At 26.9% G+C, this 14,286-nt stretch overlaps 1 long non-coding RNA gene across 3 annotated transcripts; it reads left to right on the top strand.

The window, feature by feature from the left end:
* The first annotated feature begins 234 nt into the window (after positions 1 to 234).
* Positions 235 to 2,117, top strand: LOC133036696 (uncharacterized). 3 transcript variants are annotated; one of them, XR_009687275.1, is made up of 3 exons: positions 235 to 372; positions 458 to 589; positions 676 to 2,111. It is a non-coding gene; the product is annotated as an uncharacterized LOC133036696 (long non-coding RNA). The 3 variants fall into 3 exon arrangements; XR_009687277.1 differs by having other exon boundaries at positions 260 to 589; positions 676 to 1,559; positions 2,019 to 2,117; XR_009687276.1 differs by having other exon boundaries at positions 260 to 589; positions 676 to 941; positions 1,423 to 2,111.
* The last annotated feature ends 12,169 nt before the right edge of the window (positions 2,118 to 14,286 follow it).

A 14,286-nucleotide genomic window follows, 5' to 3' on the forward strand; every position in this document is an offset into this window, starting at 1 on the left:
CTCTATTTTACTACCAAGCTCTAAGTGGTACTCTCTATCCATTCATCTAATTGAAGACGCGTTCCGTTGCTGGTTTTACTAAGTCGGTGTCGATCAATTGTTACTTAGTGCACGAAGGCTCTGACAAGTATGTGCAGGGATGCCGGGAAACAGAGGTGGTTAACCGGAAAGAGTGGCTTTAGAGGTGGACGACTTTTGTGAGGTCAATCTTGCCCGGTGGAAACTGGGGGAGGTTGGATGATGAAGATGTCAAAATTAGGATTTTGGCTGAGGCCAATGACTGCGACTCGAGCACTTATACGAATGTGAGAGCTGGTTTCTAAAGACCAGTGGGTTATATTAGCGGCTTTTTCTACCCTAATTGTGGCGGTGGTGAGTTTCAAGCACAGTTTTATTTTTGTGTATTTTTCTTCATTGCTTTCATTTTAATTTTTGTGTGTGAATATCTTTGGGTCAGCTTTCAGAGATTTCAATAACGCATTACTTGACGGCATCAATATTCACCAAACAGAGCAGCCAAATTCTGTGTTTGGTAGATTGTGATCCTTACAGTTTTGACATTCTGTGTACATATCAATTTTGCTCTATGGTTAGGCATCTTGACACTGAATTATCTCATATCATTCTCTACTTTAAATGCTTGTTTAATCTATAATCACTCTTCTTCTATTTAAGAAAATGGCGTACGATTCAAACAATTTAAGGGTCGGAGAGATAAAATGGATTGGAGTTTTTTCTTCAGATTCTAACAAGTACTGTATTCCAAACTATATTTTAATTTATGTTTAAATTTTGAACTATTTGTTGTTTTGATAATTATGGGGGTGAAGATGTGTCCACAAATAGGAGATGGTGCTACATCGTGTTGTGGGTGATTGGGGATTCAGAGACAAGATGGAGATTGTTGATTATATGTGGGAATCCATTAAGAATTTATAAATGTACATTTTTTTTCTCTAAGGAGTCAATTGAGGGTGTTGATTTTTTTATTATTATTATTGTCCTTATATCTCTTTTATTTGTCGTTTACGTTTAGAGTTTTCATTGATTGATACAAAGAGAAATTATTTACCTTTTTCATATACTTTTATTGTAGAGACTCCTAAATTCAGTTTCTCTTAGATTAATTGGATAATGTTTATTTTTATAGGATATTGATCAAATTAAGCCTTAAAAATGACCTTAACTATTAAGCAGCTTTCGTTCATATTGGCCTTTTTTGGTGTGTTGTCATTTTTGGGGTAACAATTTATGGTTCTTCTTTTACTTACCAAGTTCTTCCAATTAATATTTCTTTTTTAATTTAGAAACATCTTAAGCTCCAAAAGACTATTTGTATTAAGCAATGTAAAACAGAAAGTTTAATGGAATGTTAATTTATTGTCTTTCTTATAAAAATTTGTACCTTTATTCTCTTGACAGCTTGCAGGCACTCCAGTCCCATGGATAGGTGTTGTTATGCGTACATATCCCTATATCCAACAGTGGCTTTGGGGTATCTATCCCTTCTTGAATGGCGCAGTTGTGATGGATGTTAGTTGTGGATTTGGCATACTAAGGTGAGATGGTTGGCATGTCTCTGCCTTGGATTTTATCATTAGATGTGTTTGTGTGTATATATGGGTTCTACCTATAGGAAAATTTTCACCTTTCCTCCAGTGCTTTAGTGCTTATTTTATGCATAGTGCAATAGTTTGGTCTTTACTTTGGGCATGAGAACCCAATTTTTATTATGTCTTTCGATATTCTAGATGACTTAAGAGCCATAATGAGAGAGTAATTAAGGATGGAAGGTTCTTTATAAGGGGATTGTTTGTGTAATTTTTTTGGTATGTTGTTTGACGTATGTGTGTATCTTTCCTATTGCTCATTTTGTTTTCTGGTAACAACACAGATGCATACATATAACTATTAAACAATATATTACAAAACTACAAGATTCTAAGGTGGGGTCAAGAATATTTTAGACATGACCTTCTGTTTGAGTATGCCAATTAAAGATCTATGTGTTGTTTCAGTAGGTTTTTCATGGTGCTACAATTTACAACATATGAAGAACTATGGAAAATTATAATTCACTAGAAAGAGCGTAGAGAAGTCTGCAAGTTCTGATGCAGTTTTGGTAAGTTGCCACTTACTTAAAAAGTCTTGTATAATTGGTAGATATATTTGATTATTATAACAACATTTTTGCATGGTGGTGAGAAGCTTTTATACAGATTTTAATATGTATAATTTATCTTTGGGTTCTTTTTCTAGGTGCTTTATGATTTTGTTGTTTACAGTATATTGTATTCATGATGATTTTTATATCTAGCTATTTATGCAGTTGTACCAACTAAAAATGAGTATTTCTAGCCTTTAAGACAATAGTTTTTATTTATTTTTTTGACATAATATATAAAATAGTTTCTATTTCATGACATTTAAACTTTAAAATCTTTCAATTACATTAAGGTAGCATTTTATATTTATAGGACCCATTTATGTTTGTATGACTCTTGTTTGTAATTGATTATTGTTTTTTATGTCATTTTGATCTTTTTCTAGGTATGTGCTCTCAGTTACACGTATGTTGTTGAATTTTAAATTTTTTTTATTTCCTTGTAATGCGTTGATGTATTTGAAATGTGCTTAATGATTATTTATTGTATAACTAGGGAACTAAGCCGCGCTTCGCGCGGTGGTGTCCAACTTTTGTAAATTATATAAATATATATTATACTTATTGAGTGATATAATCTAAAATATAACATTTAGATGTGTGTATTATAAACAAAGTAATAATATTGAAATTAAAACATGACCATGAATAGCACTTTTATTATTTTATTTTATTTATATATATTTTTCATTTTATTTCTATATTAATTTTTTATCCGTATTTATATATATTGCATTAGATTGTGAGAGTCACTAATCCGCGCTTCGCGCGGTTTTTTCACAATAATTATAATCTTTGTACTGAATGAGCGATGTAATATAAAATATAGTATTGTATTGTAAGATTAATAAGAGATGAATTTTTTAAATAATGTATTGCAATAGCAAAGTTCAAATTTATTGAATAAGTGAACATATTATAGTATGAAACATATTTTACAATTATTGGAACATATCTATATTTTGACTCTTTTCTCCTTTTATTTTTAACACTTATTTATTTATAAAATTACAGAACAAATTAATAATTGGAAATTCAAATAAAATTTGATAAACACGTTCGAATTAATTATTTGCATCATTACCAACTTCATCATCAACAATTGGATTTTTTTTTCTCTTTGTACTTTGAACCGACACAATAGTGTTGTAGATAATCTTCCAAATCATGACAATCCTGTCATAAAATGATGTCTTTTAATTTTTTTTTTTAAAGAAAAAGAAAGAGAAAAAATTGAAAGATTATATGCACACTAATCCCCTTATTTTAATCATGTAATATTGATAGTAAAATAATAAAGTTACCCTATATTAAAAATGACTTTATTAGTTCCTTTCATTATTATTATATATTTTTTAAATACCTCTCGCTGTATTTTTCCTTAAAATATAGTTATTAATTAATTAATTAGCTTATTTACATTACATATAATATAAATTTATAGGCTTATTTTTATCAAAAATTAGACTTTGCATACATATATAAATTACCTTTCTCTTCGTCTATTCATGGAGTTGTTACAATCAAAGGCAAAAAAACTTACAAAATCAAGCTCATTATTTATAATATAAAATATTTATTGAATAATTTATATAATAATATACACATGTAATTTTATTGAGTGCTTCAACTGTTATATATAAATCCTACTTATATTCTTTTTGGACATATATAAATATTTTCTAATTATAATACAAAATTAATATCGCGTTTTGAGTAATTTTTAAATATCATTTTGTATTGCCTTTTCATATATTTTTTATATGTATATGAAAGTGATAATAAATTTTATATTTATTTATTCAATATTATCATTATTTATATTATATATTTTAAAAATAAACTATTACTCCATACATATATAATTACTAACTCTCTTTCTTAAAAAAAAAGTACAAAAAATTTAATTCTTTATTTTATTTAAAAACAAATAAAGCATATATATTTTCATGCACCTCGACTTATATGTAATACAAAAATATTGTGTCAAAATAACGTAAAATTTGATAAACACATTTGAATTAATTATTTGCATCATTACCAACTTCATCATCAACAATTGGATTTTTTTTTGGGAAAAAAACAAAAAAATACAAAAAAGGAAAAAAAATTACAAAAATACTTTGGGCCGGCCCATTAAACATTTATACAGTCCACATACAAATATTTACAAAAATACCACATGCACTAAGCCTTCAGCTGTACAGAGCGAACCATGAAGATGAAAATACGCGCTCGTTTCAAAACCGCAAAACAACCAAAATGAAACCAAAACGAGAAAAATACAACTATTAATTCTGGCAAAATCAATTAGAAAAGAATACCTGCAATGATCTAAACTGAAAATGACGAAAAAAAAATCAGAAAAACTGTGAAGAAACTGAAATTACACATTTGTTTTCTATTTTATTCGATCAAAATAACTCCCCTAATATCGAAATCTATATTCATGAAATGTAGATCTGTAACAAACAGATCTGGAGCTCCCACTAAATCCAAAACAATGTATGATGTGAAAAATTTTAAAAAAAAACCTCATGAATAATACATCTACGTTATATACAGTTGCATTTTGATTTATTTTTTGTTTTGGTTGCCTTATAGTTGCATTATCGTTTTATGATAGTTTATATATTATGCAAGAATTTAATTTGATGGGGACTAAGAAATAGTAGTTATACATAGTAAGTTTTGTGCAAATAGTTGCATATTAATTTTATAGTGAAATAACATATGCAAGTAGCAAAACTATAACAAAACTACAAAACAACTGTATGCAAGTGCAAATAGTTGTCTTATAGTTGCATTATCGTTTTATGATAGTTTATATATTATGCAAGAATTTAATTTGATGGGGACTAAGAAATAGTAGTTATACATAGTAAGTTTTGTGCAAATAGTTGCATATTAATTTTATAGTGAAATAACATATGCCAGTAACAAAACTATAAAAAAACTACAAAACAACTGTATGCAAGTGCAAATAGTTGCCTTATAGTTGCATTATCGTTTTATGATAGTTTATATATTATGCAAGAATTTAATTTGATGGGGACTAAAAAATAGTAGTTATACATAGTAAGTTTTGTGCAAATAGTTGCATATTAATTTTATAGTGAAATAACATATGCAAGTAGCAAAACTATAATATAACTACAAAACAACTGTATACAAACTAAAATACAGTAAAAACTCTTTGAACATCAACATCCATGATAAATCTCATTGTTACCCATTGATGATATAAAAATGGACAGGAAACAACTAGATAAAAAACATATTAAAAAAATACATATATAAGGTGTAAAATTTCAAATATGGGAGAAAACCAAAAAGAAACCGAAAACAAACCTCGGTTCGAACATCGAAACGGCTTAACATTAGCTTTTTTCCTTAAACGTTGACAATGAAATCTCTGCATTATTTGTTGAGTAAACATACATAAGAAGCACAATGATTTCTATACTCTTTCTGGCTTTATTCTCTACACAGTCGCTCCATATGTTATCAAGGTCCGTTTCTTCGTAAGAATATATAAGAAACTAGCTTTACAATTAAAAATTAAAAAAAAAAAAGAAAAGAAGAATTGTTATGTAAAAAAATTTAAAATTAAAAACTGAAATAAAATTAAAAATTAAAAATTAAAAACTGAAATAAAATTAAAAATAAAAAGAAAAGAAGAAAAAAAGAGAGTGAAATGATGGATTGATTGATAGAAGTCAATCCTAGACCTAAGCAACAATATATAAGAAACTAGCTTTACAATTAAAAATTAAAAATAAAAAAAAAAAAGAAGAATTGTTATAGAAAAAAAAATTAAAAATTAAAAACTGAAAATAAAATTAAAAATAAAAAACTAAAAACTGAAATAAAATTAAAAATAAAAAAGAAAAGAAAAAAAAAAAGAGTGAAATGATGGATTGATTGATAGAAAATGAAAAAAGAGATGGAAGAGAGTAGGATTTGATTGATGATGGATGTAATGATGACTAAGTGGTAAATGTGTAATAAAAATAAGTTTGTAAGTAGAAATGTAGTAATAGGCGTGTGATGGTAATTATGTAATAAAGTGTGTAAAAAGGATTTTTCATGTAAAAATTTCTTTTTTTTTCTCTTTGTACTTTGAACCGACACAATAGTGTTGTAACTAATCTTCCAAATCATGACAATCCTGTCATAAAATGATGTCTTTTAATTTTTTTTTTTTTAAAAAAAAAATAAAGAGAAAAAATTGAAAGATTATATGCACACTAATCCCCTTATTTTAATCATGTAATATTAATAGTAAAATAATAAAGTTACCCTATATTAAAAATGACTTTATTAATTCCTTTCATTATTATTATATATTTTTTAAATACCTCTCGCTGTATTTTTCCTTAAAATATAGTTATTAATTAATTAATTAGCTTATTTACATTACATATAATGTAAATTTATAGGCTTATTTTTATCAAAAATTAGACTTTGCATACATATATAAATTACCTTTCTCTTCGTCTATTCATGGAGTTGTTACAAGCAAAGGCAAAAAAACTTACAAAATCAAGCTCATTATTTATAATATAAAATATTTATTGAATAATTTATATAATAATATACACATGTAATTTTATTGAGTGCTTCAACTGTTATATATAAATCCTACTTATATTCTTTTTGGACATTTATAAATATTTTCTAATTATAATACAAAATTAATATCGCGTTTTGAGTAATTTTTAAATATCATTTTGTATTGCCTTTTCATATATTTTTTATATGTATATGAAAGTGATAATAAATTTTATATTTATTTATTCAATATTATCATTATTTATATTATATATTTTAAAAATAAACTATTACTCCATACAAATATAATTACTAACTCTCTTTCTTAAAAAAAAAGTACAAAAAAACTTAATTCTTTATTTTATTTAAAAACAAATAAAGCATATATATTTTCATGCACCTCGACTTATATGTAATACAAAAATATTGTGTCAAATTTATATAAAATATAAAAAGCTATATAAAGCTATAAAGTTTTATGACTGAATTTAACCTCACATTAAGTGAAAAAAAAATAAAAAAAAACTATTAAATTTACCAAGAAGGCTCACTTAAGAAGAGAATCATCATGTTACTAAAGTTCTTCCACTTTTTCAAATGGTTACACCAAAAAAATTAGAGAAAGAAAAAAATAAAAAAATAAAAAACTAAAATTATGAAAAAACAGTTTATATTTAACAAAACCATAAAAAAAAAAAAAAATTAAAAAAAGGGGGATATACCTTAGCTCTTGACTCTTAGGCTTTCAAATTGGAGGTGTAATTTGAATTATGGATTAAAGGTCCATGCATCTTCTTATATAAGCTAGGTTTTTGATCTTTGATATACATCTCATTAATATCCTCTTCCTCATCTCTTTTAAATTATTTTTCAGTTTTATGTCTCATTACATTAATTAGGGAGGTGGAAGGTTGTGAATAATAGTGTTTATAAATTACTCTTTAATAATAAAATAGATAATTGGCAAATTTGTATTGAAAGACAATAAAATTGAAACTAAAAAAATGAATGTAGACACATTATCACGTTTAGACTTTCTCTTTAGTTATATAATTAAATGTACATTAAACTTTTAGATTAAAACTGAAAATATTAATGTATGTACATATTATCAAATAGAAAAAGTAATTAAACAAATTAAATAAATAACAAAAATTAATAAAACAAAGAATAGCCAAGAAAATATATATAGACCGCCACCTCAATTGTTTGCTTTCCTTTATATATTGTTATGAGAATGAATTAGATATAAAAAATTTCTAAATTATAAATTAATAATAATAATAGAATAGGAGTTACGAGAATGAATATGCACATAATAATAATGGAATATGAGTTATAAGATTGAATAGACACTCATAAATAAAATTAGATAAATCTTAGAAAAACCATAAAATAGAAAAATGACAATACTAAAAATGATAGAATGCCATATCATTATCACATACTCCAACAATAAAATTATATAAAATATATATATAATATATGTAAATAGATTGAAGAGGTTTTGTTTATTTATTTTAAAGAACGAAAAAAATATAGATATACAATTTTATTGCTCTTAAGAGTAATTATAAATTTATAAAATTGCTATGAAATATTATTAATATTTTTTTGAGGATGCCACCTAAACTATATGGTGATTTCCTTTTTTTTTTTAAGGTATAATCACTATTTTGTTATGAATATATGATATTTTTTGTGTTTAATAAATAAAAATTAAATATATTTATTTTTTATAAGGAATGCCAATAGTTTTAAAATGTTATAAATTAATGTGCATATAAATAAATAATTTTTAACTATTACATATTTAATGCATTCATATGCTTTAATTTGATTTTTATTGAAAAAATGTGTTAAGCTCTTAAAAAATAGAGAAAATAGAATAAAAAATATAAAGGATGCCACCTAAACTATTTGGTGCTTTCCTTTATATATATATATATATATATATATATATATATATTTATTGATATTGATGATTTGAAGTCTTTTCTTCTTCTACTTCTATTGTAGCTAAGCCAGAATGGGATGGGATCATTTGGGATTTTGATAATTTGAACTTAATTGATATTCATATATCAGCCCTAATATATTCTGTATGAATTATTAGTGCAAGGACATATGTACAACTCGACGATGATACCGAGTTACAAGATGTTGTGATGTTCGAAGATGTGCAGAATATATATTGTCATGTATTGCAGTTTAATTAAAATCGTATTCGGATGAGATAAATTTAAACAGTTAAATATATATAATATATTTTTGCAAATAAAAGTGTAATGAATCTTGTCTTAATCATCATAAAAAATATATTAAAAATTATTCTTTCAAAAACATAAGTTGTTTGTTCAAAAACTTACAGAGAAATTATCGGCTAAAACATGGATAATCTAGCTGTACGTAGATTCAAAACGTTCAAAGTACAATCAATTCACCATTCAAACAGCTGAGCCGATAGAAGATTAGGATGAAGTTTCACTATGCTATGTTTAATTTTTCTAATCGTATTCTATATTCAGATTTTATTTAATAATTTTTTTCCTTTATTTTAAGATGTCACTTTTTCTTTAATTTTCGCTACATAATGTTTTTAGAAACAAATAATGAATGTTAAATGCATACATTGTTCCTTTTAATTTTTTAGAAACAAATAATAAATGTTAAAGTCATACATTGTTATGACTTATCATAAATTATTCCTTCACATTAAGGATAACTACATTATGATTATGTAAATATTACGATTAACATACTTTTATATTATTAATATCAATGTACATATCATAATTTTATATACATAACTATATTTTACTAACTAAATACAATGACACAAAAATTATTTTAATAAAATAAATCATTCATTAAATAAAATACTTTTAGTTACACAAAGATTACTAACCAAATATTTTTAGTTATTGAAATATAAAAAAAAAAAAAAAATCAAAAAATCCAATTTTACGTGGCTCGACACGTAACTTTCATCTAGTATATGTAATATATGGATAGGCAGGTTGTGAAAAGTAAAAAGTAAAAAAAATAAAAAAAATAAAAACAGTACACATATGTAGTATAGAAAAAAAAAACAGTAAAAATGTAATATTTCCCTTACAACAGTAAAATTGAAATAACATAAGAAAAAGAGGAAATTACACTTACTATGGAATTTTAAAAGTTCTTATGATAAATATGGCACATTTAAGTTTGACCAATTTATATGGTATTTTTTTGTTTTTAGGTCTTTTTATGGTATTTGATATGCCACATATATGTAATTAGGTTTTCAAATCCCATATTTAATGTTTTTATTTGTTTAGGAAGTTTTATTTGTTATTGATGCCGGAAAAGTTACTGGAGTTTGCTGCCGGTGCTGGAAAAGTCGACGGAAAAGTGGTCGGCGGCGGAAAGTCGCCGGAGTTGCTGCCCACGTCGAAAAATTCGTCGGAATTGGCATTGTCGCCGGAAAAGTCACCAAGAAATCGGTTTCTTCTTCAAGAAACCGGTTTCTTAGAAACCGGTTTCTTTGTGATTTTTCCGTTGACAATGCCAATTCTGATGACTTTTCTGACGCTAGCAGCTACTCTAGCGACTTTTTCGGCACCGACAGCAAACTTCGGAAAAGTCATCAGAATTGGCCTAGTCGCCGGAAAAATTACCAGGAAACTGGTTTCTGGTTTCTTGATGAAGAAACCAGTTTTTTGGTGATTTTTCTAGTGATTTCTCTGACGACAATGGAAATTTTGACGAGTTTTCTGGCGTTGGTAGCAACTCTGACGACTAATACACCGACAGCTACTCCGGTGACTTTTTCAGTACCGATAGTAAACTCTGGGAAATTCGTCAGAATTGGCATTGTCGCCGGAAAAATTACCGGAAAAATCACCAAGAAATTAGTTTTTTTCCTTCATCAAGAAACCAATTTCTTGATGAAGAAACTTGTTTCTTGGTAATTTTTTTGTATTTTTTTTCTCTATTTGGTTGATTGATGAAACTAGTTTCAATTATTTTCAGTGTATATCATTTTTATTTTGTTTTCATAATCTTTATTATTGTTGTGTAACAAAATTAGTTCCTTGATGAAGAAACTACTTTTTTGGTGAAGAAACCGGTTTCTTGATGAAAAAACCAATTTCTTGGTAATTTTTCTAGTGATTTTGCTGGCGACAATACCAATTCAGACGACTTTTTTGACGTTGGCAATAACTCCGGCGATTTTTCCGACACCGGCAACTACTTCGGCGATTTTTTCGTCACCGACATCAAACTCCAGAATAGTCGTCGGACTTGGCATTGTCACCAGTAAAATTACAGGAAAAATCACAAAGAAACTGGTTTCCAAGAAACCGGTTTCTTCATCAAGAAACCAGTTTCTTGGTGATTTTTCCAGGGACAATGCTAATTCTGACGACTTTTTCGGCGCCGGCAGAAACTCCGGCGACTTTTCCAGCACTGGTGGCTACTCCGACGACTTTTCTGATGCCGGCAGTAAACTCCGGTGACTTTTCCAACACGAGTGACAACTTCGGCGATCACTATAGTTTTATTTAAAAAAAATAAATATGAAGGTAATTTTAATATTTTTTTATGGTAATTTAATTGAGTTTTTATTTTTTATGAATTTTAAATTCAATTTTTTTTTTTAAAAAAAAAAAACCATATTTTTAGTTTGATTGGTTAGATAATGCCATATTTAGTGACATTTACTTTTTATGCCATATTTATCATAACCTTAAAAATTTTTCCCATATTTTTTAAAATAGCCCTAAGAAAAAACAGTATGTAGTGTAAATTTCCCGATAAACAACGCCGATTGTGAATGTCCATTTGCCTTATTTAAATAATTGTATTAGGCTAATTGTGCTAGTTTAATCTAATTAAAATTGAATTAGCAACATAATTAATTTTAAAATAAATGAAATTAATTTTTCATTAGATTATTTTGAAATTAATTTAGAAAAACACACTTAGTTCAAAAAAAAAAAAAAATTCTAGATAGTGATTTCTGGTAAGTAATTTATATTTTCTAATATTTCATTAAGTAAAAAAATAATATTTAAGTTGAAAATTAATTTGTTAATTAATTTTAGACTAATTTAAATTAGGATATTTTTCTTAGAACTTAAATTAGAATTAATAATTAAGTTAATTTTACTCAAGATACTTAATTATTTATTTCTACCAAGATATTTAATTAAATAGAAAATATATTTAAGTTGATTTTTTTTTATTTTAAACCAACTTAAAATATTTTCTTAGATATTAAATTAGAATTAATAATTAAGTTGATTTTGTTTAAAGTACTTAATTAATAATTAATTAAGTTGATATTAAAATATTTTCTTAGATATTAATTAATTGTTTGTTTCTATTTTAATAAATTTAATTAAATAGAAAATCATATTTAAGTCAGAAATTTGTTAATTTCAGACCAACTTAAATTAGAATAATTTTCAGAATATATTTTGTTTTACTTTTAATATTCTTATTAGTGTAATACAATATCGTGTCTTACTTATTTTTTTTTTAATAAACATTATAAAATCTCGCTAACTAATTATAAGATGATACTTTGTTATGGTACTAAGTACCGTGATATCCTCCTAGAAGTGCTCGTCATTTACTAGTTTTTAATTTTTTAAAGAGAAATGCTAAAGGGCACCAGTGGTGCTTAACACCCTTTTATGTGTCAATATTGATATTGATCCAATTAAGTATTGGGTCTCATATAATTTAATATAATAGTTTTTAGGAAGTATCGTTAGCTAATCGTAATGTGACATGTCGAGAAGATATTAGGTACTATTGGTGCCTAATAACAATGCTCTTTTTTAAAAGGACATTTATTAGCTATTTTAATATAGGTAAGATATGCATTAAGATATGCATTACCTTTCCTGTGTTGGAAGTTGTGGAACTTTAATTGGCCTCTTACACATATATTGATGAGTTAGTTGGTGAAACCTAATTATTATATAATAAAAAATAATAAAATATGGTTAATCAATAAAAAGACCTTTAATAATATTTTTGTTTTTTAATTTTTTAATTATAAATGAAAGTAAAATTTATATTTTTTAAAAATAAAAATATATCTTCTAATTATTTTTATTTGTTAATTTTAAAAATTAAAAATAAAAAATGTGCTTTATAATTTTTATTTGTATTTTTATTTTTTGATTTTATTTAAGTCTGATCTAGATCCGGGTATGAGGTAGGGACTGTGGTCCGGATCTGGGACCGGAGTTCATGTCTTAAAGTCCAGGTTAGAATTGGAATCTAAAATATTAATTAAACAAAAAAAACTGTAAACAATTTTGGAAAGTAATTTTTTTTTTTAATTTTTTAAAAGTTTAATTCTCAATTGAAAAATTAAAAAGTAGAAACAATTTTATATAATTTTTTTAAAAAAATATTTTTACTTTTAATAAAAACTAATTAAAAAAATATTACCAAGCGTACCTAAATAATAATAATATAAATAAGGTTATCCTAGATAATAATACATGATACCGGTATATAATTATAGAACTAATTTAATAGAAGTGTGAAAATAATATCGCACCTAAGTTTATATTTGAACGAATATAATATTTCAATGACAAACTCTCTCTCTGACCAAGGCCTTCGTCCTCTCCGTCTCTCAACAAGCATGCTGGCTGTCCAGATTTCGTCTTCTTCCTCCTCAAATTTTCAGAGTAGTGATGAATCTCAAAAATCTTTTTCCCACCCGTCTCCGTGTCGTGGTGGTTCAACATTAATGGCGATTGACAGCCATCCATCAGCCTTCTCTCAGCTGGGATCGGAATCGTCAACCATGCTGACGATTTGGGAGAAAGCGTGCCCAGCCATTAATGTATCCCTTACAGGTTTGATCCCCTCTCTGAACAAATCTCATTATGATCCCTATTTTCACTTAATTATAACTGCCTATTCCAGTTCTCTTAGGGGTTATAGTCTTAATTGCTCTTTCTACCAACCTGGTCAGTGGATGGATTTGGATAATCCTTTGATACGGTATTTAATAATTTGTCTCTTATTCTCCCTGTTTCACTCGAGTACATCTCTAGATTTAGGGGATCTATCTGGTAGATTCTTAATTGCTCTGTGTTTTGTTTCCTATTTAAGATCAGTTCTAGGTTTAAGGAAGCTAACCCCTTTTGTGCATTATCCTTCCCCGCTGTACTCGTTTGTCCCTTTATTTCTAAAAATGGAAGACTTAGCTAAATCTTTCTCTGCAGCCCTTCATCTCACTGATACTGAAAACACAATCCACTCTCTCGCCGAGCATGTCGACCCAAATGAGGGACTTCCACCAGCCCCACCCCAGTTTCATCTCATGGCCACCCTCTTCACCACAAAGAACTTTAACCACAATGCCCTCAAAAACTACCTGGAAAAACACTGGAAAGGACGTTTCCCAGTGAGTGTCAAAGAAAGGTCACCCAACTCAAACTTGTACCTTGCAGCGTTTCACTGCGAGGGTGATAGGCGCAGAACCATTCTCAATCAACCTTGGACTTTCGATAAATGTCCCATCCTGCTGGAGATTCCTGACACAGACT

Source organism: Cannabis sativa, chromosome 4 (genome assembly GCF_029168945.1).
Source record: "Cannabis sativa cultivar Pink pepper isolate KNU-18-1 chromosome 4, ASM2916894v1, whole genome shotgun sequence".
NCBI lineage: Eukaryota > Viridiplantae > Streptophyta > Magnoliopsida > Rosales > Cannabaceae > Cannabis > Cannabis sativa.